Source organism: Ananas comosus, linkage group 6 (genome assembly GCF_001540865.1).
Source record: "Ananas comosus cultivar F153 linkage group 6, ASM154086v1, whole genome shotgun sequence".
Classification (NCBI taxonomy): domain Eukaryota; kingdom Viridiplantae; phylum Streptophyta; class Magnoliopsida; order Poales; family Bromeliaceae; genus Ananas; species Ananas comosus.
In genome coordinates, this window is record NC_033626.1 from 11,771,746 (window position 1) to 11,775,188 (window position 3,443).

Consider the following 3,443-nt stretch of genomic DNA (forward strand, 5'->3'; position numbering starts at 1 on the left):
TTTATTGTCTTTTTTCTCATATTATTTGTATTTATTGATGTCTAATGATAAATCAAAAATTTTTTAAATTTTTACTTTATCAATTTTCTATTTTTATACATAATGCGCGAGTAATTTCACTAGTATTATTTATTTATCCTACGTAATAGACCTTGCCTGCATTATACACTTTGAAACACTCCAATATGTCTTATAATAAGTTTGAAAGAAATGGTCCAATAAAAATACAAATGCAGGAATATTCGTGAAAAGATACAATCTACACATTTTTATCTATTCCTCAATTATTGTCCATTTAAATCCACAATGAACAATCTCACATCTACACTCAGTAGAAGGTGTTATATAATTTAAATAAAAGAAAGCGTAGATTGAAAAAAGTGATAAAATAAATGAATCAACACTCAGAATGCATATAGATAAAACATTGTACAAGGAATAGTATCTCCTCAAGCTATGAGTACATGATCCCATCCTATGATATCTTGGGTGAAGGAGGGAACCATCATTGCCACAGAAACAGGTTATTCCCCGCCCAGGGCCACATTGATTTCAATGCAACAAGGGTCACATGGCACACCCCAACATTACATCTGATACCTAATCATTCCCACTTTTGCCATATCAATCACCTTCTTATTGTTTCAAATAATTATTAGATCACTCATCTTGCTCAATTTCCCAAAAATTAGCCATGCATGGCTAATCATCATCCCAATATCACACAGAAATGAAGCTGTGATCTATGGCTAGAGAGAAAGAAATACCTCTGCGACAAATTTACATTAGTTCTCTTTCATACTAATAATATTTAAGGTTTGCATGCACAAATTACATCACTCTCAATCCAATTAAAATCTTTTATCTCAACATGTCATGAAGCATGCGGTTAGATATATGAACATGTAAGCATAGCATCACAAACTAAGTAGTTGACTTGATTAATGAGTAAGGTTGGGGACACATGTAAGCATTCCCATGGTCTCGGTTTGCACCTCACATACTTTATTGTGAGAAAGGGTGCTCATACCATTAGTGCAAATGATATTTTAAGATAAGAAAGAGTACTATATTTCAATTGTGTAATTATTTAATGTACTGTAGCGCATGATGGGTTGTTTTGGAAGATATGGTGGTTGCTGCAGCTGGGGTTGTTTATTGCGTTGGAGTGCATTGTGGGGAAACTTCCATGTGGAGCAGTTAGAACTTAAAAAGGTTCTTTCAAAAAAAAAAAAACAAAAAACAAAGAAGAAGAGATTTTCCTCAATGGATCTTCTATAATATAAAATCATATCTCATAATAATTAAAGTGGGAGATGAGAGGTGCACCCGTGTATGTATGTTCTTAAATTTTAAATAATTTTCGGCGGCTTGCCATTTCCCAAATCTCGCCACCAATCTCTCCAACACCCATCCTAGCTAATTGTTTACAAAAAATTACAAAAAATGATGAAAAAAAAGAACACAAAAATGTTTAGCCAAGTAGAAGAATCATAGAAAGGAAATTTCTAATATTCATATTAGCATTGATTGCACCACCCCTAGCTATCTCTCTCTCTCTCTCTCCCTCCTCTCTCCCTCCTCTCTCCACATGAAGTGTAACCATGTTTATTCAGAGCAATGGACTCGGAGGAGGATACATACGCTTACTAAAAACCAAGAGAATTAGCGTACGAAAACTAAAGCAGACAAACGAAGCGGATAGCGTGCTACTTATCTCTCTCAAAAAATAAATAAATAAATAAATAAAGCGGACACATGAAAACTTGTATATATATGTGATAAATTACCTCTAAAGCATATCTTTAATCTATACTATATAATGATCACGAACGATATAATTAAGCAAACGAGGAAACTCTTATGTACATGCGAAGTGTGAGTAACTAAGAAGGAATTAACTACCATTAATAATTACTCATAGATAGACCACATATTTAATTAACTAAGCAAACATTAACAGAATCCATTCCCTACTCTCTCCCTCTCTCTCTCTTCTTTCTCCTCTATATCAATCCACAGAGCAAATCCATGGCTCCACCATACCTTCGCCTCTCGCCGCCACTGCCACCGCCGAGGCCACGCTCTCTGCCGACACCTTCTCCACCACAAACTCCGCCGCCGCCGCCGCCGCCGCCGCTGCCGCTGTAGTATAGTTCATCTTGCAACTGCCCACCGGCCCATTTGCGGCCCAACCCGTAGGCCCATTAAGCGCTGGGGGGAGGCCCATCACCCCGGGCCCGTACTCGGTAGGTGGTGGGGGGAGCAGTGCTGGGGATTGGAGGAGGGATTGGAATGTGAGAATAGGGTTTTGGAGGTGGAGAGGCACCACTAATGGAGTTGAAGCAGCGGCAGTAGTAGCAGTGGCGATAGAAGAAGCTGAGGAAGAAGAAGAAGAGAAGGGGCGGAGGAGGTAATTGTTGGAAGGGTTTAGGGAGGAGTAGGAGGAGGAGGAGGAGGAGGGTGCAAATATACTTATTTTGAACGGGAAATAATTAATTCTTTTTATGAATTATATAGGTGTTCGGATACAGTGGCTAACCGAAATCCCAAATAGTGATTGTTTTCTTTGGGTGCTAATATGCTAAACCGTTCAATAACGTTTTAAATGTTAACTCATAATAATAAGTATATAGTACGTCTTTTATATATAAAACTAGAAATTTTTTGTATACATGATACATAAATTTATAGTGTTAACAGTGTGTAGTGCTCAAAACTTTTGAAGTCGTAGTGTAACAAGACTTTTAATTTAGTTGTTGTGCAGATTATTACATCCACATTGAATTAAATCCAAGAGATTTTATTGTTTTCCGAGATACATTTATCCTACCACGTACCACGCGGTCCACCTACCTTATTAAATAAAAGAGAAAGAGATGAAACAGGACGAGCAGTGGCAGAGGAAACGTTGGTTGGGTAACCTCCTAGAAAGTTTCGCCTTTGCGCCCGAGTATGTGTGTTGTTGTTGTTGTTGTTGTTGTGGGATGTGGTGTTGCGTTGGGTTGGGGTTGGGGAAATTAATGTGGGGAGAGGGAGTAATACATGAGGGGGAGAGAGAGAGGTAGAGGAAGAGAGAGAGAGAGAGAGAGAGAGAGATCTGTATGTGTGTTTGTGTTCTTCGTGCATTCTACCTGAGCCGGAGGCGGAAACTGAGGGAGCTGATAGAGGAGGGGGTTGCGCTTGAGGGGAGAGGCCCCGGGCGGCGGCGTCGCTCGCGGCGCCGCCGCCGCCGCCGCCCCCGCGGCTCTCCCCCCTCTTTCGCCCGCGCGCGGAGCGCCGCGCGCGGCTGCTGCCACGACTGTTGCCTACGGAGGTTGAAGGCCCGGTACCACGTCCTTAAATGCCCTTATGGGAGCGGAGGAAAGGGGTGGTGAAGCAGAAGAAGGAGGAGGAGGAGGGAGGTGGATAAGAATGGGGGAGCCGGGGAGAAGCTTGGTCAA